Source organism: Onychostoma macrolepis, chromosome 03, assembly GCF_012432095.1.
Source record: "Onychostoma macrolepis isolate SWU-2019 chromosome 03, ASM1243209v1, whole genome shotgun sequence".
Taxonomy (NCBI): Eukaryota; Metazoa; Chordata; class Actinopteri; order Cypriniformes; family Cyprinidae; genus Onychostoma; species Onychostoma macrolepis.
This window is the reverse complement of record NC_081157.1, coordinates 31856502-31881372: the sequence shown is the minus strand read 5'-3', so window position 1 is coordinate 31881372 and position 24871 is coordinate 31856502. Positions and strand designations below refer to the sequence as shown.

General features: G+C 37.2%; 1 protein-coding gene and 1 long non-coding RNA gene across 3 annotated transcripts in view; one reads left to right on the top strand and one right to left on the bottom strand.

Moving 5' to 3' along the window:
• The window catches only part of asic2 (acid-sensing (proton-gated) ion channel 2), a 440995-nt gene that overhangs the window by 9050 nt on the left and 407074 nt on the right, over nt 1-24871 (top strand). The window lies entirely within an intron of this gene.
• LOC131536434 (uncharacterized) lies at nt 12202-15557 on the bottom strand. Its single transcript, XR_009269957.1, has 3 exons — nt 15484-15557; nt 15291-15405; nt 12202-12620 (listed from the first exon to the last, which is right to left on the bottom strand). It is a non-coding gene; the product is annotated as an uncharacterized LOC131536434 (long non-coding RNA).

Below are 24871 nucleotides of genomic sequence, written 5' to 3'. Positions count from 1 at the left end.
TTTTAATTGTCTAAATAATAGAAATTCATGTGTATGTGAAGATGAGAGATGTCTAAGTGGGAAAGAAGCTGTTCTACTCCACTGCTGCCAATGGAACTAGATATTAAAGCAGTAGGGGGTATAAAGCAGTAAGCAGCAGGGGTTTTGAATGTCAAAAAGTGAGATACTGTTAAGAAATCGGCATTTCTTGCATAATGGGTAAATGTTTTTACTTTTTTTGTGAGTAGCAGCTCGAGAGAGAGTGAGATTCAGAAATAAATTCAGAAAGAGTTAAGAAGCAGGACAATAGGGCGGATTCTCTATAAGTAATGTTGCAGACATTCTCATGTCCTTGTAGCAGCAATGTTGTCTTGTGTTTGTTTATGTGTTTGTGTGGGTAAGTGTGTGATTTGGCCTTAATTGGGCTTTGATGATCACATCTCTGCTGATTTGAAGATGATGTGCCATTCAGGCATATCTTTACACACATTGTTCATCCAGCTGAGTTTAACATTTCCTTCGGTTGGCCTTTTAGAATAACAAGCACTTTGTCAAAATCTTCAGTTGCTTGAATAGCAATCCCCCGAAGGCAAGGAAGACTGATCCAGCTGCGCTCTTTTTGTTTTCTAGATGATTCTTTTCCTTTAATCACCTCACGAAATAGGATTAAATTAGAGTTTTTGAAGATCAGATCTAAATTAAATCCAGCCCTCACACCTTCCTTTTAAAGATAAGTGTGCCATAAAGCACACACAGAGCTGTAGTCATGAAAAATGCGTGCTTGCTTTATCTTGATCACCCTGTCACCCACAGTGCATAATATGTGTATATATATATATATATATATATATATATATATATACACATATACAGTGAGGAAAATAAGTATTTGAACACCCTGCTATTTTGCAAGTTCTCCCACTTAGAAATCATGGAGGGTCTGAAATTGTCATCGTGGGTGCATGTCCACTGTGAGAGACATAATCTAAAAAAAAAATCCAGAAATCACAATGTATGATTTTTAACTATTTATTTGTATGATACAGCTGCAAATAAGTATTTGAACACCTGAGAAAATCAATGTTAATATTTGGTACAGTAGCCTTTGTTTGCAATTACAGAGGTCAAAGCGTTTCCTGTAGTTTTTCACCAGGTTTGCACACACTGCAGGAGGGATTTTGGCCCTCCTCCACACAGATCTTCTCTAGATCAGTCAGGTTTCTGGCTTTGAGCTCCCTCAAAGATTCTCTATTGGGTTTAGGTCTGGAGACTGGCTAGGCCACGCCAGAACCTTGATATGCTTCTTACAGAGCCACTCCTTGGTTATCCTGGCTGTGTGCTTGGTCATTGTCATGTTGGAAGACCCAGCCTCGACCCATCTTCAATGCTCTAACTGAGGGAAGGAGGTTGTTCCCCAAAATCTCACAATACATGGCCCCGGTCATCCTCTCCTTAATACAGTGCAGTCGCCCTGTCCCATGTGCAGAAAAACACCCCAAAGCATGATGCTACCACCCCATGCTTCACAGTAGGGATGGTGTTCTTGGGATGGTACTCATCATTCTTCTTCCTCCAAACACGTTTAGTGGAATTATGACCAAAAGTTATATTTTGGTCTCATCTGACCACATGACTTTCTCCCATGACTCCTCTGGATCATCCAAATGGTCATTGGCAAACTTAAGTCGGCCTGGACATGTGCTGGTTTAAGCAGGGGAACCTTCCGTGCCATGCATGATTTCAAACCATGACGCCTTAGTGTATTACCAACAGTAACCTTGGAAACGGTGGTCCCAGCTCTTTTCAGGTCATTGACCAGCTCCTCCCGTGTAGTTCTGGGCTGATTTCTCACCTTTCTTAGGATCATTGAGACCCCACGAGGTGAGATCTTGCATGGAGCCCCAGTCCGAGGGAGATTGACAGTCATGTTTAGCTTCTTCCATTTTCTAATGATTGCTCCAACAGTGGACCTTTTTCACCAAGCTGCTTGGCAATTTCCTGTAGCCCTTTCCAGCCTTGTGGAGGTGTACAATTTTGTCTCTAGTGTCTTTGGACAGCTCTTTGGTCTTGGCCATGTTAGTAGTTGGATTCTTACTGATTGTATGGGGTGGACAGGTGTCTTTATGCAGCTAACGACCTCAAACAGGTGCATCTAATTTAGGATAATAAATGGAGTGGAGGTGGACATTTTAAAGGCAGACTAACAGGTCTTTGAGGGTCAGAATTCTAGCTGATAGACAGGTGTTCAAATACTTATTTGCAGCTGTATCATACAAATAAATAGTTAAAAAATCATACATTGTGATTTCTGGATTTTTTTTATTAGATTATGTCTCTCACAGTGGACATGCACCTACGATGACAATTTCAGACCCCTCCATGATTTCTAAGTGGGAGAACTTGCAAAATAGCAGGGTGTTCAAATACTTATTTTCCTCACTGTATATTTACATTGTGTTTTATTCAGCTGTATAAAATAGCATTATTGATATGCTTCTGTGCTCTGTACCACCTATTGTAATGTTCCTGAACATTTCACAATGACAAATAAGGATTTGTTTATTGCTCTGTGAAGCATTCTTTAGTGTAGGCTAGTTAAAGGTCTGGGCTGTGATTAGGGATGTAAATAGAAAGAAATGTAACGATTCTTGTTCAGATGTACAAAGAACATTTCTTCTTTTAGTGCTTTTCAGGGAGCTTAATTCATCATTTTAGACATAGCATGAATTCGGTGTTTATTTTGTTGCGGTTCATTCGACATGAGTTGGATGTGAGCTGCTTGTTAAAGTCTGAACTTATAAAACCATTCATGCACATTTCCTACGCAATGTTTTTGAAACTGTAGGTGTGGCAAAGTTGATTCAAGGCTTTATTAATTTCTTTGGACCACATATTGTGCTCCCTTAATCTGAGAAGTGCATCCAGATAAGTTCTTTATGTTTCAGGGAGCTACTGGGTCTCGCTATGCTTGTGTAATTGCCAGGTGAAATTGAACGTCAATTCTTATATCAGCACACTGTGTTTAATTTGCAGCTGTCAGCCAATAAACACACTCAAGTGATGTGCTAAGAATAGCCTGCGATTGGAAAAAGGAGAGAGGTTGTTTTAATACATAGTTTCTGTCTGTCTTCAGAGAGTCTTTTCACAGAAACGAGACCGGGATGATTGAAAAGAGCTGTAAGGTTTTTCCTTCTACTGAAAGACAAGTGGACAGACAATTCAGTGGGAATCAGAGAAAGGAAAGTAGAGAATGGCAAGGAAAAGACATTGGAAGAGTAGGAGAATAGGTGATGAAAGGGTGGAAAAATGTGTGTGGTGGGCAGGTTTCCTACGGAATGTTCTTTTCACATCATGGGAGATACATGCATGTTTCTGAGGGTCCTTAAAAAGTCTTGAAGTTTTAAATTTTTAAAAATGTTTAATTTTAAATTAATTTAAAAATGGTTTAAAGGCTGGAATGTGAAGTGTATCATTAATAAAATGATGAAAACCTTTATCTGAACTCTAGGCCTAAATCATGCTTTTTACAGTCATTTTACAGTTTAATATGTTACCATAGACATTTCCCTACCCCACTCATATGGTATTAATTTTATCGGTGTAGGTCTTAAAAAAGGTCTTAAAGTCTTAAAATTAAAAAAAACTATTTTTGTAACATTTAAAGTTGTAGAGGTGTAATTCATAGTTATGTTAGGAATTAGCTTTTATTCTAATATTTAAATGTTTTTAAGTTTTCATTTTAGGTTTTTTTTTTGGTAATTTTGTGATGTGCTTTTGTCTTTTTTATTAGTTTTTTAATATTTCTATTTAGCTTTAATTTATTTTTATTTAAATTGTAGTTTTTTATTTATTAATTTTTTTAAGAAATGTTCATACTTAAACTTTTATTTCAGTTAGTTGTCAAGGTGACATTTCTAAGTTTTCTTAAGTTTAAGGTTTTCATATAATATTTTAATTATTCATATAATTATTACATTTTAATTTCAGTGACTGGCTTTAGATTTGGTTTTAGTTGAAAGTAATGACCAATATAATACAAATTATCATATGAACAATAGTAAAGTAATTTAAGTTTCATGAACTTTTAGTTCATAAATAATTTCATGCTTCATTTCAAGTTGTACATGACTTGTGGTTCAGTAAGTGAGTACATTCAGTGAATGATTTGTTATGAAACCATCCCTTGAACAGTTCACTGAAAGAACCAGCTCATTTATTTGTGAATCGTGTGTATCGTGGTGTGAAACACAATGCAGTAAATTCGTTTTCTTGCCATTATTTTGTGCTACGTGGTCTGTTTATCTCATTACATTCAATTCACTCCCACAACTTGGGCATAATATTATTTCTTTTCTTTTGCCGTGGCCCTGTAGATTCAGCAGTGGTGGAGTGTCAGCACTGAAAAGCAGTGCAGAAAAGATTGGTCCTTAGTGCTGAGCATTGCGATAGGCTGTAGATACATGCACTGCATAAAACAACAGATTTAATGTTGAGTGTGCATCGCCTGATGGGATTTGGGCTCTGATGTGTTGCAAGATGGCCCGTTTAAAGTGGAAACGGAAGATCAATCTTTAGGGGACTGTGCCTGCCTATTACTTTTCCCCCAGCCTATCAAAGCAAGGAACTTCTGTGATGCAATTTCAATATATGAGGCAATACAGCGCAAGCCAACAGTGTCCGCCCACTTTTTCAGAAGCCTTGGTTCTGGAAGTATTTTTCTCACTCATCTCCACAGGGATTGAAAAGAATCTTTCATTGAAGAGTTACGAATCAGACTAAACATTACTGAAAAACTGGAATAACGAGTACTTCAGGGAATTAACTACTATCCAAACCTCAATGCTTTGCTTTTACTGTTTTTATTCATTTTATTTTATTTTTCCCATGTGAATATTAAAAACAGAACTCATAGATTTTTGAGTGTGAATCACTATTGAGGTTTACATGGATTCAAACACAAAGCAAGTCAAAACAGGAGACGATTGTTGGAATGAACCACTATCCCAAGAAGCTTTGCGAATAATCAGCTAATGGCAAATGATAGAACCACATTTCTACAATATAAAACGATTTTAAGAATAAAGACAATGAGCTATATTTTAGGTGTATTGCGAAATATTCAAATAGGGACATCGAATTTATGTCATTTAAGCCTGGCTCACACTACAGGAGTTTTAAAATCCTAACCGATTATGAAATCTGGTTGCAGCGCAAACATAAGGAGAATCTTTGCAGATTATATTCCCTCAAATCTTAAACATGCACACAGTCAAGATCTGAAGATCGTGGCGCATCACACACTACAAGATATCATGCTAGAGGGAGCGCCTCACGTGATCTCACACAGCAGATCGTCATTGATATTTCAGTGAAGTTTACATACGTTAGCTAGCGTGCTAGCAGCTTTCTGCACTCACCCGGTAAATTCAAAATTGAGGCGATTTCACCCCAGCGCTTCTCTTTCTCCTTACATTTGTGATACGTTTTCGACACATTATACAGACAGTCACGTTACTACAAAATGTCAAGAAGCAGTTTCCTCCGTCTCCACTATTCAACGGAGCTGTACAGCAGCTGTTTTGCGGTCGCGCATTGGCTATTGTGAATGTACTGACGAAATCATATAGCCGTCATCATCCCAATTTAAATCCTAAATATCAAACATGTTTGATATGATCGGGGTGGCCCTGATTTGTGTGCGAGCACATCGGGAGGTGCAAGATTCGATCGGTGAACGCCTCACATTACCAGATAATCTGCGCCGAACATTGGAGCCGATCGATGTGCTCGACAAGATTTTTGCTCCGATTCTCGGGAGGGGGAAATTGGGGCTAAATCGGGCAAAAAATCCTGAAGTGTGAGCTCGGCTTTAGTGCTTCATTGAAGGTCACAGTAACAGATTTATCTGATTTGTGGTTTTCAGGATTTATTGATAGTGTAGGTATTTACTGAGCAACAGACTTGTAACCACAATTTTGAAATCACATTGACTTGTGGCTACTGCAGAAGCTCAAGGCAGGTCTGTTTTGAAAGACTTATACATTACTGATAAAAAAATCAATTTCTCTGTGGAGAAAATCAATGGGTTTTTTTACTACTGGAATCTCATTGTTATGCTTTATAAATGTAAACTGGCACTGGCTCTGGAAACCATTAGTCTAGTTAAAGAAAAACATAATTTACCTGGAATTTAACCAGAAGCTCCACTGACAGGACAGATAAAGGCACCCAGCGTTTTTTATATCCAGGACACCACTGTCTCGTAAACTGCTAGACTCTCTTTATTACACTATATCAAATGCAGAAAAAAAGGGATGCAATATTACTCCAGCAAGCCAAACATGTGTCTTCACCAAACATAATGTATCTCAACACAATTTCAGGCTGATAAATACCTGATTTGTCACTTCTTCTTAGACATGCATCCATTCCTGACGATCCAGAGGAACTGAAGAGATGCTTCGCATCACAGTAACATCATAAGAATACTGTATTATGTATGAGTGCATACTGTGACATTTCAATGACTTTTCAGTGGGATCTAGGGCACTCAAATCCTGTAATCAGACATTGTGTCTTTTTTCAGGTCTTCCCCTGTCTCTGTCTCACAGTGATTTTTCTTTGTCTGCTCTCAGAACTTTCTTCCGCTGCTGTTTTTCTTTTTCTTTTTTCTTTTTTTTTGAGGTCTCTCCTCAGTTCATCTGTAAAGTGAATTTGTAATTGACAGAGTTCTATTGTACTCTTTACTATGTCTGTGTCCTCATCACTGTAAAGCCTATTATTATGAAATAATAGTCTATTTCCTTTTGTGGAACAGATTATTGAACCTTTAGACAAAATAAATAAACTTAAAAATAAAATTTTTCATGTTTTTTTGTTGAGTATAATTTTTAATACATTATCATAGAGATAATGATATAAGAGAATATAGAGCTCATACCCATAGATTTAAAAAAAAAGCCCATCTGAGTTTTATTTAGGTGCTCAAACTGAGTAAAAATATGCAATTTGATGCCATTTCTGATATTTATGTAGTCAAAAAGAAAGATGAAATTCCGGTGCTTTCAATGTAAATCCATACACAGCATAGCAGACTAAATACGTATGTACCATTAGTCTAAAAAAACTAAATATAATACAGAAAACACTCGACATGTCAACAAAACATAAACAGAACATCTTCCCAAACACATATCAAGCTTATTTAAACCTCGAAAGCATAAACACTCATTCAAAGTACCTGGCAAAGAGAGATGTAAATAACCATAACCATGAGTTCCCGCCTCCTCAGCACGAGCTGACCGATAAATCTAACACACCAAGAGAGGCGGGACTAAGGCAGAACAGCCAATTATCAGCCGGTCACACTCAAAGCCGGTGTCATGTTTGAGAGGGAGGGGAGAGGAGGCAGCCGCAGCGAGCGCAGACACAGAGCGGCCAGAGAAACGGAGGAGCGACTGCTGTAATGCGTTTGTGCAAAACTGCAGAAAAAGTGCGGGTGTTGAACCCTCTCACTGGGAAAAGTGTGGGTGTTAAAAAAAATTGCGGATACCGCAGGAACGGTATAACGGAAAATTTTTGTGGTTTTGAAAATTTTCCAAACCGCGGTATACCTTGAAACCGGTTATCGTCCCATGCCTAGTACATATGTATGTGTGTGGCAGTACCGGGTGTGTCTCACTCGTCCTTAAAAGTGAAGCTGCGGGCTCTTTGATCGCCCCCTGGTGGCTGGCTGCAGTACAGGTCATAAACCCCGCCCTCTCCATGTAAACGAATGGGACTTCAGTCAAAATGAAAAAATAAATTACACTTCCAATACAATTTTCCGAAATATGGTTTTGGTCATTTAAAGTAGTTGTTATCGTTTTTGTGATAAGTTTAAATTTAGCTAGTAATTTGATGCTATAAAAACGGGGCGTGTCGTTATGGTTGATTGGGTTTGGGCTGGAGTTTGATTCCGTGGCTCCACCTCACGACTCTACTGCGCAGACTCGGGCTCCAAATGACGTAATTTACTCAAGATGGCTGCGGCCATACTGAGATGTATTCACTTCACTTTTCTATAGTGGAAGGAAGCGGAGACGCGTCGTCCATCTTTGGTGTTTGGCTTAGTGTTATGTTAGAATCATTATTATACTCATATCTTTTGTTGTTGTAATATTTTGAATTGTTTTTAGCTTTATTTTGTTTTCATTTAAATGCTTAGTTTTGAAATGTATGCATTTATCATTTTTATGCCCAGGTTGCTCTGATAGTGGCCTTCAGCTGCCATGTCATCTGCTGGTGTTGGTCCACTGTGTTTTCTGACGTCCACAGTCAATGCAGCCATCTACCAGGAAATTTTAGAGCACTTCATGCTTCCTTCTGTTGACAAGCTTTATGGAGATGCTGATTTCATTTTCAAATAAACATTTGAAATATATCAGTCTGTGTGTAATGAATGAATATAATATACAAGTTTCACTTTTTGAATGGAATTAGTGAAATAAATCAACTTTTTGATGATATTCTAATTATATGACCAGCACCTGTATATAGTATTTATAGAGTTTTAACTTTTTTAGTTTTAGTTACTTTTTCTTATTTGTAAATCGCTTTGGATAAAAGCGTCTGCTAAATGACTTAAAGTAAATATAATGCAATGCAATAAAGATTGAAAGATGAACAAATATAAACTCAGATGACAGAAGGCATGTAGAAGATTAAAACAGTTTTAATAATTTTGAGGCCTCAGAATTTATTGTATCAAATATAAGTTTTATAGGGTTAAAAAACATGCTTTATACACGACAAAACAAATCAAACAATAGCAAATTTATACAGCTTTCATAAAATGTTCAGATGCATGAAATGTATTTTTATATTTTATTTTTCTAATAATAATAATATGCATTTGACAGTGAATATTAAATATGCAGAACATAGTAATATTTATTAATAGTTTTTAAATATGCAGCCTACTTTCTGTCACACTAATCTTTGTGGATTTTTGCCCCATTTTTTTTTTTTTTTTGTGTGTGTGGAAAAACTAGATTTTAGAATGAAACTATGCATCGCTGTGGACCCTTCCCTACTGAACACATAATCGTACACTGCAGTGATGCAGGTAGGATGTAGGTGTTTTTATTAGTTCTTATTCTGAATTTCATCAACAAATGAGATTTAAGATTTCTAGTCCTGTGTCCAGCCTGCTGGTGTTGGTGTATTTTCCATTCAGTGTGAATAAAATTTTTTGTGTTTTGTGTGTATCATGTTGTCAGTGTTTGTATCATTTGCTCACAGTGAGAAGAGGAGACTGGTATTATGGGATTTTCTGCTGTCGCTCACATGTGTCCCTGCCATTGTGGTCAATATGATTCTAGTTCACTCTTAGCCTCAATTAGATTTTTGACGGAACAACAAATGCTAGGAATCAAGACTAATCCACAAAAGACATCAGCCCTGATGCAGCGGCACACATGGCTTAGGACACACACCAGGATCGTTTAAACCCTTGATTTTTCTCTGCCACTTGCAAGACACTTTTCACCCTGAGCAGCATCTTGATTGTGATCTAACCCAATTTGGGATTGAACCAGCAACCTTGTGGTTTGTAGCCCAGGTCATTACCCATTAGTCAACAACCGCCCATGTGTAATGTATTGCTTGTCCAAGTTACACCAACAGCTAATCAATCACTGACACCCTATGTAATCCGTCCCTCAAAAACAGGCTCGCACAGAACCTGCAGACTGTTTCGCATTATCTGAGCTGAATGGATTTAACCATGGTAAAATGTGTTCAAATGAGCTGAGGGTACTATGCTGTCAATCTTAGCTGAATGCATGATCAAATGAGCCAAATTTTGTGTGGGCCTGGTCATGAGGTCATATCCCACCAACCGTTTAGATTGGATGAGGCATTTTTAACAAGGTTATCCCACAGCAGACATACGAGAGCAGAGCCAACAACTGTGTCTAAGCACTTTAAGAATCATCCATTTCATTTTTTAACTCCAGAGACATTAAACAGAATGTCATATCAGTGTGCGTGCCTGTGTGTAGCTGACATATTGAAACAGAAAGCATTAATCTGTGTGTGTGTGTGTGCATGTATTTATGAGATAAGATAGGGGCAAGGGAGAGAGAGTATTAATCTGTTTGTGTGTCGAGCAGGTAAACAGACCAGCTGTGAGATGAGCGAGATGCTTTTCATACAGAGGCTTGATCCTCTGTTTATGTGGACGTGAGAAGAGTAGCAACAGAACAGACTGCGTCAGTTCACACTCTAAACATTACATCAGAAACATGGCATAGTGCACCTGTGTTTTTAAGGGGCACCAGCGGTAGTCCTGGGGCTCAGGGGCTCGAGCACCCACGGAAAAACATGAGATAGTCTCCGTTCATTTGAACTAATAAGAAATGGATTGCAGCTTGTACGACTTTATTCTCGTTTTCGTAGTCCATTTGAGGCAGTTTTTGGCGTTATTTTAATGGCAAATGTCAAGATTGCATTATTGTAATACGAGAGGTTGCCAGCACGAATCTCTCGGCTTACAGCGGGCTTGCTCTCCCATATAAGTTAGTGATCATGGCTCTGCGCTCCCTCAAACTTTGTCCTGTGTACGTGCGAATAAGTGCTTATTGTAAACAGGTATTTATTAAATCAATATTTGGTTACTAAATAATGTATTTGCAGTCCATACGTTTCACTTCAAAAGAAAAGTTTTGTGTAGTAAATCCATCAAATGCACCATACATATCAAATGCACAGTATATTCTAGAAAAAAAAACTAACACCCAGTATAATTAATTACTAAGTAATGAGAATTAAATATTTGAAAATATTACATTTGTTGCGGATGTGTATGATAACTTAGCCCAGTTATTATTTTGTCATGGAAACAGCAGTGAAAATTTTTTATATTTTTATATTTGGACTTTTTTTGCCCTTGGCGAGATGAGCCAGTGCCAAAGAGGACAAAACATTTTTTAACAACTAAGAAGCTAAACATCTGAAGTAGTAGCATGTAAGAGTTGTTTTTGTAATTTAATATATACTCCAGTCTTCAGTGAGAAGTCATTCTAATATTCAGATTTGCTGCGGATCATGCTGATTTCAAGAAATATTTCTTAACAATATTTGTAAACGGTTTTATTGCTTAATAAATCAAGACATACTTTTTCAGGCTTCTTTAAAGAATAGAAAGTTCAAAAGAGTAGCATTTATTTAGATAGGAATCCTATTTGTGTCTATTTGACCTCAATGACCCCAGATTTTTGAGGGGCATATAGGCAATATGTATAAAAGAGGAGGGAAGTGGAATATATGAATTGTTTTAAAAATGTAGTGAATATTTTAATATTTCCATGAGAAAATGCATTAATGTTGAAATTATTATTGGCCATTAACATAACAACATTATTACATTTATTTATATTAATAAACCAGCTGATTTTGACAGCCAATGATCATTACACACAGTTTTGATATTTTAATAACTTATTTTTGTGTTCAGCTGGGAAAACGAAAGCATAAAGTTCGGAGCAACATGTAAGTGGTTAATTTCATTTTCAATTAAAAATAGATAATCTGTGGAAGGTGCAATTTGACAGGTCAAACGTTTGTGAATAGGTGATTTCTGACACAGTAGTTTAGCCAATTTTTTTTTAAGATAAAAAAAATAAACCGGGTTACACCTGAATTAAGTTATTTTTTAAATTTAAAATGTTTATTTCCAAAATGTTTGATAAGCTATTTAAAATGTACAAATATATTATTGTATACACATTAATAAAAAGTGTATAAAATATGCTGTATGAATTTTATTAATCCAAAATAAAGTATGCTTTGTGTAAACACTGTGGTCATGTAGGGTATTTTACAGAATGCTAAATGATTTTTTTTAGCTGGTATTTTAGGTTCATCTAAAAAATATTAACCCATGTATGAGGGGTAAGACCGTATTCCTGTAAAAACAAACTAGCATATATCAGCCCATATGCTGGATTAAATGAACAAGCAAACATCCTAGGTTTGTCCATATTTGTTTCATCTGTGGGTTGCAAAACCACCCAAATTGGTTTACTTTCTAGTTTATTTATTTATTTATTTCAAATTTCAGAAGCTTTCAGAATTTGCTGGGATCAAAAATCATGAGGGGGCACAGTTTGAATGGGCATGATGCTTTTTATCAGAAAAAGTGTGGGCGCTTTACCGAGAATCTACCTTTGTTGTCTGGAATCCAATCTCTAGTCCACTTTTTTCTTTTTTTGTAAAAATTTGACAGCGTTTCTTTCCTCCTTCAGCTTCAGTTTCCCCCTTTTCATCCTCTCTCACTGAGCTGTGTTTGTTCAGGGGGCTGTCAGAGGTTTGAGGCATTAACACAGAGCGTGGTGCTCTGGACACTTGAGTGAGGCCGGAACAGGAGGACTGCAGAATCCCTCAGCACATCCTGATTCCTGATCAATAATCCACAGAGCTTTAAGAGACCCTCTGCAGCCTCTCCTTTAATGTATCACCATTTATTAGGGCTTCTGTTTGAACACTCCACACAACGTTTCAATCGCTTTGGCTGTTTGTTTTTGTGTGTGTTTGAAGGTTGGAAAAAAGCCTGCTGTGGTGTTTTGTTATCTCTGCAATGTCCCTCTAAACAGAAGCACCTGTGGAATACATAAGCAGTTAGACATTGTTGTGCTTGTAATAAGGCAGTTGATTATTTTTTCTTTCAGGTCTTTTTCAAATTGAAAAAACAAGGTTGGTGAAGCATTTGACAGAACAAGACAATTGGACAGAAGCAGAGACAGAATAATAGGCATGCACTAATTTCCGTCAGTTTCAGATTTTGAAAGTTATGTTTATATGTACCTCAAACTTTTCAATCCTATTTTGGATTGGCTTGCTTTTTTAGCAGATAGTTAGTATATAATCAGTCTCTTCCTCTGACCAGCTTGTAAAATATAAATAAATGTACACACATTCGTAAGACGCCTTCTCAGTTGGATTGATTGAGGTGTTTACATTTGAGCTGGTTTTTTTTAGAAATAATATAAATGCATTATTTGGTCATGATATGCAAATGTAACTAATGATTCTGATAATTTCTTATACCTAGTGGCCTTCAGTAGTCAGGGCTAGATTAAAGGACCGTGGGACCCTGGGACAACAACTGCACAACGCCTCCCAAAAGCAAACAGAGGAGACTGGAAAGCCCTTTCTGAGACTGAGCAAGTTATTTTACAAAGACTTTATTTAATTTTTTTGTCTAATTTGATTTGAAAAGTATTACGGTATTTATGCAACTGGCCCTTGGTTTCTAACATGAACCAAAAAATGAATCACAATTTAATCATGAAAGTGTATTTTGAAAATTAAATTGGGCCAATTTAGATTTTATGTTGATTTTAAGAGATTTTCAAAGATATGAAATGAGTATGAAGAGAATCTGGAGCCTGTCGCTTAATTCACCATTTGATGAATCCATCTGAAGGCAGCTTTGATGGTAGCTGGTGTTTCATGGTTTCTAGCTGGTCAAACAAGGTCATTAGCTTGTCTCAGGTTTCTCACAGACCACCTAGCACACTCTTGTGGGTCCCCATGACGTCAAAACCTCTGGACTACACAACCTTGAGTCTTTCTTCTGCACTTTTTTTATGATGCGAAGTTATGGTAAAAGTGCTTACTGTTGCATTCAGTCTAACTGTTTGAAAAGAAGAGACTCTCCTCTGTGCTTCCTCAAACTGAAAGCCACAGTGTATAGTGTTGACACAAATTGCTTTTTGATGCATCAAGGTCATGTGAAAGCGACACTGTAACCAACCACAAAATTGAAAATGAGCCCACGTTTGGCACGTTTTGCTGAATTGCAATCAGTGTGAAATAATTCAACAAAAAGCCATGCAATTATTGTGTTTCATGATCGATCATCGCTGTAACTTCTGAGTTCTCGCGTCCTCACACCCATCCCTAATTCCTGTGATTCTTGATGAGTGGATGCTGGCACACTTGGCCTGGATTCTCGTCTCATTCATTATTCAGAAGATGTTGTGGCACACAGGGACAGAATCTGGATTAAGGCTGAGCCCCAAAAATATCTCACAGCTACATTTGCATTCTCCACATCCAAGGCCCAGACCACCGCTGACACTGTCACATGGTACAAGAATCACAGTCACAGGCTGGACCCTCTGTGTGTATGGGCGGCAGTTCAGACTTTGAGATTTTAAATACAAAAACATGTACATTTTGGCCTCGTGCCACAGTTGAGGTTATCTGTATTATAATGCACAGAAATGTGTCACGTTGTGCGATTGGAGTATACAGTCATGCTCGTTATCCTAAACCCATTAAGATAGCAGGTGCTTAATGAAAATTAGAAAGGATTGTTTTTAGATAATCCCTGTTATAATCCCAGATAATAATTAAGCTATACAATTCTAGAAAAACTCAGCTCACGTCATTGTGATAACCAGCCTTCAGACTGACTCTGTCTGTTGCTTGGCTTATTAATAAGAAATCTCTGCATGAATTCTTTGTAACTGCATTTGGAATCATTATGATTTTTTTTTTTAATGTTAGTTATGCTTACCAAGGCTGTATTTATTTGATCGAAAATGCACAAACAAGTAATATTATGAAATAGTACTACAATTTTAAAAGAACTGTTTCCTATACATTTTAAAATATAATTTAAGTTTCAGCATCATTACTGTAGTCCTCAGTGTCACATGATCTTTCAGAAATCATTCTAATATGCTGATCTAATCACAAATGTTTTTTTTTTTTATTTATTGAGTTTTATGATCAGTTTTATTTTGGGGTGTTATGATTATTGCTCACTTCTGGTTCTCATGCCTATCCTTAATTCCTAGTGATTCCTGATGAGTGGAAGCTGGCACACTTGCCCTGGGTTCTCATTGCATTCATTATTCAGCAGTTGTTGAAATGATTGTTTGTGGAATTTTATAATAGCTGTTTTGTGACAACTGTGTATGAGTTGAGTGGCAAAACTAAAGCTCAACATCACTGAATAACAATGGGGAAGAACTTAAATTGCATGCTGGGTAGCAAAAGAATTTATAGGACCTGGAGGATTTTATCAACAGTTTTAGTAAGAAAATAAGGCAACATCTTGACAAAATCTACACTGAAAAAAAAATGGGTGTAAAACGTCAGGTAACACATTGAAGTAAACATGGCATTTTTAAGTGTGTGTGTGTGTGTGTATATATATATATATATATATATAGAGAGAGAGAGATAGATAGATAGATAGATAGAGTGATAGGGTAGTCAGTCTGATTTCACTTAAACATGCTGAGACAGATCTTTACCCTGTTCAGTGCTGAACTAGCGAGCAATTCCAGCTGCAGTGTTGAACCGTTTCCCCATTGAGTGTCTCTGCATTATACCGTCCTCTCATTTGTTTGTCTTGTGTGAACGACCAACCTTTTTGGCGGACGTGAATAAATTAGGTTCGTTGTATACCAGCAATATTCAAGAAATCACAGATTTTTAATGACCAACTTCTCTTGCAGTGGCCCTTTGGCCTTCATCTGGTCCGCCTCCTGTCGCAGGGTTTCAGTAACCTTAGAGAAGCCCATCATCTTGCAGTCTCAGTGAAAACTGGAGAAATGCTGCCAGTTAAATAGGGTTTGTCATGTAATTAAGGAAATTAGTACCAGGTGCGAGATTAACACCAATAACTGGGAGATATGTGTTCTCTAATTTTTATCAAAGTTCTTTTTCAAACATATCATTTAAGTTTTTTATACTGTGCTTCAGAATACAATTAACTTATGAAATATGTTTAAAAACGGCCCTTCTACTTCTGTTAGCATAACTTTAAATAGTAATATAAGTAATAGTATTAGTATTATCTCTATTACCATTATCACTCTATTTTATTATTTCTAGAGCTGAAACACTGTTGTTAAACAACACTAAGACTAATTATCATCCATAAGCCTGGCTGATATATCAGTCTGCCTCTGCTTTTGCAATCATTGTAATGCACTGTGTGCTACATACTCGCCTCATAGCTATCAACTCAATTAATTTGTTCTCCTCGGCACAACTTTTCCCTGTCCAAGGTCTTGCAGTGTTCAGCATGAATTCTAGCCACAAAATGTTTACCACCACACTCTGTGACCCACATACGCGTACTTACACAGCTAAGGATTTGAAAAAAAGAGCAGCAGTAGCAGATATTTGGCTGCAGGAAAGCATAGAGGGGCTGTGAAGTGTTTGGCAAGCTATTATGTTGCTTAGATATGAAATTGAGTTTGCCATCTGGGAGCAGTTCTCCTGGCCCACGTGGAATATCGTTGTCAACTTTTTATTTCTCTTGCGTTGTGATTGCGTAAAACGTCTGGAATATGTAATACTCTAGTCATAGTAAAGTGGGATGCAGAATTATTGATATGTTGGTACATGAGGAGCATATGCACACAAAGGACACGCATATACAATGAAAACTGAGGTCTGAAACTATGCATTAGTAATGATATAGAGAGAATAAAGGGAACAAGACAAAGAAAAACAGATGTTTAAAATTTTGTTTACAGTGATCTGTTGAAATTGCTTCTTATACAGTAGTTACATTACATACATAAAACTGTCAATGAAAAACCATTCTGTTACAAGACTGCAAAATCTGTTCCTGCAAAACAAATAATATTCAGTTGCAAGTAAGAAAGAAATGAAGAGTATTCAGATAGACTGTAGTGCATTAATACACAGGCTTTACCTTGGTTTATACTTGGGCCATATAGGCACAGACATGCACTCCATTTCTCTCTTATCCATGGCCGTTTCATGGGATCGTGGCTGCTTTTCGTTCCACTTGACCTTCCTATTGAAACTGAAATGTAACCTAGCGTGTAACTTTCTCTGAACAGCTCTCTACGCTTTACCTCTCCTCCCCGCTCACTTCAGCCGCTATTCGTCTGCTCCTTAGAAATAGGATAAGACTTCTCTCTATGAAGACTCTTCACCTGAAGCTCGAATGTGCATTGACTTATATATATATATATATATATATATATCTCAAACAGATACATACAGTTCCAATTGTACTTTATTTAAAAACATGGTGTATAGTATATGTTTTCAGGAATTGAAAGTGAGACTATCATGCTGCTACTCGCAAGCCATGTGGCATTATCAACAATTTCTTGTTTATCATGTAGTTTGAGTGTGTACACTACTGTCTAAAATTTTTAACTTTTTTTTTTTTTTAAAGAAATGAATGCTTATTCAGCAAGGATGCATTAAAGTGACTAATAACACTTATAATGTTACAGAAGATTTCTATTTCAAATAAATGATGTTCATTTGAAATAAAAGAATCCTAAAAAAATAACACGGATTACACAAAAATATTAAGAAGCACAACTGTTTTCAACACTGATAATAAATGTTTTTGAGCAGAAAATCAGCATGTTAGAATGATTTCTGAAGAATCATGCGACACTGAAGACTTAAGAAATTATGGCTGAAAATTCAGCTTTGCCATAACAGGAATAAATTACATTTGAAATATTATTTTAATAATATTATTTTTTTCTGTGCTTCGGTGAGCATAAAAGACAAAAAAAAAAAAAAAAATCTTACCAACCTCAGCATTTTGAACGATCATATAAGTAGGCAGTAGGTGTGTGCATACTAATCTTCAAGAGTTAAAGTCTTTTAAACTATTTTTTCCCCCCTTTATTTAGGCTTTGTTTTTTGTTTTTGCCATAGACATTGCATTATACTTGTTCAGACAGAGCCTATCACATACAACTGCCTGTAATGGAGATACGCACAGGAGAAAAGTGATCAGTATTTTTTACGTAAAGTTTAAGCTAAGTTTTTGGCAGCAAATTCTGCTGTCAATAGAAGAGCGGTGTATTGAAGCACAGCTCACATAGAAGTCACTTTCAATCCAAGCAGCTTTGAACCCATTGTGAAATCTGTGTGGGGAATTATTTTACCCTCCTAGAAATTCCAGATCACATAGATTGCTATTAAAATGATTGGATTTTGTCCACAAAAATTTCATGAACTGTGGTAAATGTGACCATACCTTAACCCTGTGATAGTGAGTTTGCCTCAAAATGCAGGAAAATACTAGTACAAATACTAGAACTGCTATTACAATTTGTTTTACTGTATTTAGAAGCTCTGTATTTTAAACCTTTCTAGTCGGTTTATAACAATACAACTAATGTGCAAAAAATAACATACTTTGCAACATATTTTGGTTGCATCAGTAAGTATTTTTATTTTTTATTTTTTTCTTGTTTATGTTTGTGGATTGAGCTATAAATCATCAAAATCAAATTACCACTTGAAAAAAAACATGGTTTGCATGTTTTGTTGTTTGTTATATCCTATTTTAATCTCATTTCTCATATATTTCTCTTCCTTAGAGGACAACTTCAGTAAGAAGCATCACAGCATATCCCACCCTCCCTCATGCACTCAAGCAAGAAACACATCCAGCGACAATCCTTAAGTATTCACCCGCATTTATTCAAAGGATCCAAACAAAGATCTGCTCATCAGGTGGAATGAGATGCTAATTTACTGTAATTTACTGTGAAATGAGTTGGATGACCTCCCAGGAGAGAGCAGACTGTTTATTACAGTCAGAGAAAGAGAAGTATTCAGCAGCTAAACATCAGTCCCATCTGAATATTTGTTTACAGGTAAAGCCAACTGAACAGCAGCGACTATTTATTCAGATCCCGCTTATTTGCATTCTGTGTTTTTTCCTTTGCCTTTGTGAAGATATGACATCTCCACACCTGTGCCTTATTCGTTTTCGCTTACTCTCTCTCCCTCTTTCATCTCGTGGTAATGTGATGATTTTAGATTACGCTTCGGAACTTATTTTGACAGTCCTATACCTCCAAAATGACTTTCCATGCTGATTGGTCGAGGCTGACATGTTTGCAAGGAAATACGTGACCTGATCTGAGTTCATCAGACTTGGCTGAGAGAGCGAGGCATCAGTTGCTCCTTCTACATTGATTGAGAGTGGCCACTTCAGAGGTGCCAAGGCATAAAGATTTGGTCTTCTTGCCTGATTAACTGCTTTTCCAGTGTAATTTGCATAAGCAGGGGCCACTGCAGAGTCTGGAGCCATAGTGATATTTTTTGGAGGAATCTGTGTGTGGTGCTGACACACTTACCCATTCCAGTGCAGTGGCTTCTTTTGCAAACCCAGACAGCGGCTCCATCACGGGGCCCCATTTAGATGTGCTAATGTAATCAAATTCATCCAATGACAATGACTGCAAACATTTCACTAGGCACATGCATATGAATGAACATTATGCAAAGAGAGCACTTGAGGCCAGCTGTTGAAAAATTGGATGTTTTCGTTCTTTTTTAAATGGTCCTCCTCTCTCCTGTCTTCTCCTTTGTCGAGTGTCTGCGAGAAACGAATGTAAACACACGTAGCTTGAAGTAAAGTCTGATCCCTCTTTTTTTTTTTTTTTTACAAGACTGAGTGATATCGTATTCTTTTTGATATATCACTTTCTCAACCCTCACCTCATTAAGTGTCAACTCATCCCACCACCATCCCACAGTCCTCAGTGATTTTCTCTTCTTGTCTGGTTTAGATTCCTGCATCACCTACTCAGGGCGAATCCCGGGCTGTGTGATTTGGCAGCTTGCCGTTTGTAGTTTGATGAACGTTTCTCCTCACTGTAGGAAGGTCTGCAGACACTGTGAACTAACCAAACAGGAAACAAGTTGTTTACTTACCACTACCCCCACAGGAGCATTAATTATGAGCATAGGTTATGAGATATGGAGTTCGCCTGCTGGGATGCTTGGCTGTGCCGCCTGTTGCGTTGGCTGTGTTCACCACTGGAACCATTGATCTTCTACAGTTAATCATGACTATAGGCTTGTGGGAGCTAGCATGACGTGGCTGTATTACTCTTAGATATTCTTAGACTAAATTAACATAATTAATTAGTCCTTTTCAAGGAAAGCCAGTTCACTCTGTGGCCATATTTGTAACGCCTAATTCAGGCATTCAAGAGCAACTCCTATCAACTTGTCAGGGGAAATACTGAAAACTGCTTGCCAAACATACTTTTAAATGACATTTCAAATCAGCAACAAAATCTGACATGGGCTGTTTTATAAATATTTCTTATGCTCGTTTAAAAGGCATATATTTCAGGTTGGTCTAGCCAATCCACATGTGCAGTACCAAGTGAGTCTCAGAATAATGTGGGAACTAGAGCTTCTAACGGTAGCTATACAGTTGGCAATTTCCTCTTTTATTTGAAAAGCATGAGTTATGATGTCATATTGTGGATTGCAGTTTTTCCTTTTCATATTAATATGACTGAGCCATCGTGGTATGTATATACAGTCTGGCTGTTATGTAGAGTACTAACTAAACTATGATTCTTACACATTCTTGGAAAGCTTGTCATTTAGAGGAGGTCAAATATTTGGTGCTTTTGTAAAGCCTCAGAAAGGGGTTATTTATTTTCACTGTTTTTCCACATTATAGAATAGTTTTGTGTTCAGAAGTGTCATGGTCATCAAGCTGCATGTCTCCCTTTAGATGATTGAAGCCAAGTCAGTTTTAAATGTGACTTGCAAAAAAGATAACTTTGTCAAAAACACCATAGCAGAAATCAACCATTTATGTGTCTAAAATTGGCTGGTCTGTAAGGATCCACCCGCCAGCCCAAAAGTGGAATCCAGCAGCCTGGTTGAAGGTTTAATGCGTGTTCGGTCTTTTACTTGTGCTTCTGAATTTATCAGGATTTCGTTTTAATTTTAGTTTAGCTCCGTGTTCAATCTGACTCCAATTTCAAGTGATCGTTAAATTTAGGCAGCATTCTTAATTAAAAACTGATCACAGATATTGATTGTATATTAATTTAGATATTTTATTATTCTGGAAATCTCATACTTTCAATTATTCGTTCACTGGGGACCTAATGTCTCTTTTAAGTCTCATGTTGGCCTTACGTGGATCTTACGATCACTAGTTGAGATCACCTCACTCATACCATGTTTGGTCTCTTATCAATTCGTCTTCGGATGATATAATTGAGAGTGTATATTACATGTTGATACCTATGCAACATATTAGTGTCCTAAGAATCTTTAGTAGTTTGTGCATTAACCCAAGCGAATTACCTATGCAAATTACCATGTTCAGAGACAAAGAGTCGTAAAACTTTCCCTCCAAAAGTTCAAGACACCATTGGCTCTTTGACACCCCAGAGGTGTGACCTCTATAGCAGATAAAGCTCTCACATCAGTAACGCCCCTCCAGTCTGCAAATCTTTTAGATTCTGAGAAGATGAGGATGTGAGCTAGAACTCTTTTGGACGCTTAAGTTTAGGCGCCAGGCCTTGCAGCCTTGACTTTCCATTCAACCAAAGCTCCTCGGACCTCAGCAGATCTCTTTCTTAGCTCTTTTTCCCTTTCTACCTGGGAAGAACATTTCTACCTCAGAACATCTTTGGAATTCATCACTCTTCAACCCGGAAGAATGTGATCGGGAGTCCAAAACCTTGAAAGCATCAAGACTTTCATCTGAGACTGCATCCGGACACTCGCCAATAACCAAGGCAGTGCAAGTATCATACATTTAACTAAACGAAACAGAGGTTTAGTATAAGTTATAGACCCCGTTATAAACGGCGCTGATGGTTTTACTCAGGTGGTTAAGTGACTCTTTCCATAACTGCATTCTCTGTTTCTCTAATGGCTTCATTCATCCACTTTAGCTCCCCTTTGCATGTACTCGTGAATGTATGTTTATTCATTTGTTTGTTTAGATTAGTTATGCATGTTAGCGTTTAGTTAATAAAAGTTGTGTGCACAGATTACATGAGTTTCTGGTTCTGCCTTGCAAATTAATGTCTCTTTACGATTTTGACCCTCGCTACATGCTCCAATGCATTAATAGGAAAGTATTTTCTGTGTCCACGGAAATATCCTTTCTTAGAGTTGATATGAACTTACACCGAATGTTCGCTGGACGAACAGATCAGTTGATGGCAATTTAATTCTGCTACAGTTATTACTGTCAGCCGATATAAATAATTGTAATTAATCATAATTAATTGTAATTATTTATATACATTTCCCTTTTGACCTGATTTGCTACACTTAACTAACATATGTGCACATGTAGTAGCACAAACAACTATACAGTGTGCTCTATGGGCACAATGTGTTTAACACAATTACATTTTTGAATCATACCTGACAGGAGAGAGACACACAGCAGCGAGAGTTCTGGTGTAGAGCTCCAGAGACCCTCACACACTGCATGGGGTTTCCTGACTACAGACATTCCAAAGTAGTGTTTTGTCACTTCCCTTATATACCCAGATAACAAAGTTTCAGATCAGTCGTAAAAATACCTTTTGGTTTTTGGGTTCCCGTGCTCCCGGGTTGCACCTGGCTGAAGACAGATAAACATTCCCACAGACCCCTAAAGGGAAACACACCCCTCAGCAGCAGAACACAATTTTACACAATTTCTCGATATAACACTTGTGGCATATGGATATTCTTGCTTTTGGGGAAGAAGAGTGAGAGGGGAGAGGAGAGGGAGGAAGGGGGTCGTAAATGAACAAGGAGATAAGTTTGGTCAGGGTGGTGTTGTTTGTTCTCTTTGGAGATCTCCTCTTCAGATTAGTTTTATGGTTTTATTGCCTGGCATCTGTTTTGCGAGAGTTCCTGAGTTTTGGCCTCATGAGGAAATTATTTCATAGGGAAATCATTTCACTCCTTTCAGGCCCAATCAATACGCTCCTTCTTCAGATTATTTACTTTAAACTGGAAGATTGTCACCTGACATTCAAATAACAATTTCCTCATAAAATATGCAAGGAGTTATCAAACTGTTAAAATTTCTAGAAGTCTTTAGTTTAATCTAAAATGTGAAACATTTGATATGTTCAACTATATGGAGTCGTAGGCTGTGTCCGAAAGTTGAAAAATACAGCCTTCGCAGGCAGCAAACCGAGATAGGAAGGCAATAAGACATGTCTAAATCCGATAAATGTGTCTCATCCTGTCTACTGAGATACTTTCATGTGATCTATTTTTGAAGGTAGCATAGATGTATTCTTTGCTGCGATTCCGTAACCTTTGAGCTAAAAATATAAATTGCTGTCTGAAAGTCGTGGGTGGTTTAAAAACTTTTGACTTAATTTATAGTGATAAATTAGTTTAGTGGTAAATAAATATTTGCTTGGTAATCATTAAAACTCTCAAAATTTGTTGTTGATCATTAGACCGTTGTGCGGCCTCAGAAGCCTGTCCGAAATCTGTTTCAGAAGGTACCATGAAGTACAAATTCTGTAGTGATTGGCATACCTGGCAGAAAGACAAAAAAAATAAAAAATCTGCAGATTGTTTCCAACGAGCACAGATGGCATTAAAGTCAGATAATAAATTCGGTCATTAGGTCAAGACTTAAATCTGGGTACCGTTGCGTGGTAAATTAAAACGATACCACTTGAATAACACGTTTTTTTGTTTGTTTTTTTTAAAGAACTACTAAGTTCTTAAAGATTTTATTTTTCTTTGGGCAAGACCTTGCCTCAGGCACCAAGTGAGGCAGGGCTAAAGCTCTTGCCCCCTCAAAAAACATAGACACACGATGCTCTTGTTAAAAGTGAAGAGTTTGCTTTAGAAATGGATCTTTACCTCTAGACCTCAGACTGAAATGGTATTTTTTGACCGCAGACCACGAGAGAAAATGTTCTGTTTGAAGGGAGACTCCCCGGTGTCTGCTTCTGTCATTTTGTGTTTAGTGGCAGAGTATTGTGTCATGTTGTGTTTGACATGACCTCAGTTTGTTATGGCCTCCTGTGATGTTCTGTGGCTTCTTTTGGGCTTGTCTATGTACATTTGTAGGTTAGTTTGTACACTATGCTGGCCTGCTGTGCTGACATTTGTGTTTATAGTATTAATCAATCATATATGCAATAGTTATTCCAGTCTCATTATACATTACATGTTCTGAAAATAATGTTAAAATGCAAATCTAAATGGTCTTAGATGTAGGCTTTATTTTCTTAATGCAAAATACAATTTCTTCTTAAGTCATTTTTCAACAGGCTTTGTAAGATCTGCCCTTTATAACAGTCAGTTCAAGCTAGATTCTGTCCATTTAACAAAGAACACATTAATTTGCATCCTCTGGGAAGTATAACTTACAATAATTATGTAGCCTCGGAGAGTCTCAGTCTCAGATCAGTCAGAGATATGATCATCAGGGATGATCATTTTTAATTAGGATCCATTAAGTGACTGTACTCATACATTATGCATGTGTCTTTAATCGCAGTAAACAGCCTATGGCATAACAGGTTAAACCACAAGGGCATGACAGAGATTGCAGTATCACTGGAAAAAAGAGTTATTACTGTTAGTAAGGCAGAGGAGGTGTGATGGGGGTTGGATCCCGCCCAAGCCTCCTTATTAGTTCATTTAAAACACAAGAACATGCAGACCTGAGGCAACAAGAAGCAGTGAGCACTCATATGCAATATACAGTATGTGCATAAACATGCACTTGTAAAAAGGAGGTGATCAGACAGCTTAAAAAATGAAGGCTACAGTTTGCATGGCTTGTTTTCCAGTTGAATTTATTTAAGTCTAGTAAATGTCTTTCCTGAGCTTTAAATGTCAAGTTGCCATGACTTATGATCTGCAATCGTTATAAATGTTAAGTAATTTTTTATTATTTTTAAGACAATGCTTACAATCAAAAAATGCAACCATATCAATTATTCATGCCCCAGTGCATGCTGGGAAAGGGAAGTGGTAATGATCAAACAATTTTTTTTCAGAGAAACCTCACTTTAATTATTAATCCATCTCACCTCCGGTGCTTGTTGGTTTGACATATAACAAAAAAAAA